This window comes from Sinocyclocheilus anshuiensis, unplaced genomic scaffold, assembly GCF_001515605.1.
Source record: "Sinocyclocheilus anshuiensis isolate Anshui unplaced genomic scaffold, SAMN03320099.WGS_v1.1 scaffold300, whole genome shotgun sequence".
NCBI lineage: Eukaryota > Metazoa > Chordata > Actinopteri > Cypriniformes > Cyprinidae > Sinocyclocheilus > Sinocyclocheilus anshuiensis.
The window spans coordinates 3,187,714-3,187,965 of NW_015557379.1; the positions used below are offsets into that span (position 1 = coordinate 3,187,714).

General features: G+C 42.5%; 1 protein-coding gene across 2 annotated transcripts in view; it reads left to right on the top strand.

The window, feature by feature from the left end:
* The window catches only part of LOC107679188 (calpain-1 catalytic subunit-like), a 16,595-nt gene that overhangs the window by 12,499 nt on the left and 3,844 nt on the right, over window positions 1-252 (top strand). The gene's annotated exons all lie outside the window — the stretch shown is intronic.

Genomic DNA, 252 nt, shown 5'->3' on the forward strand with positions numbered 1-252 from the left:
AACACATTATTTTTCAAATACTGTACATTATTGTAGGTCCTCTATGCCCCGCCTCTCTCAAACACGTCGTTTTCAACAAAGCCCCTTCCTTTGACAAGCGCAGTCTGCTCTGATTGGCCAGCTGAACCAGTGCATTGTGATTGGCCGATCACTACAAGCACGCGTCGGAAATGTAACTCCCCTTACCATAATCACAGCTTCAGCTTTCAAAGTAAATATCAAGACAGTTAATAATGTCGTTAGTTTTACCAT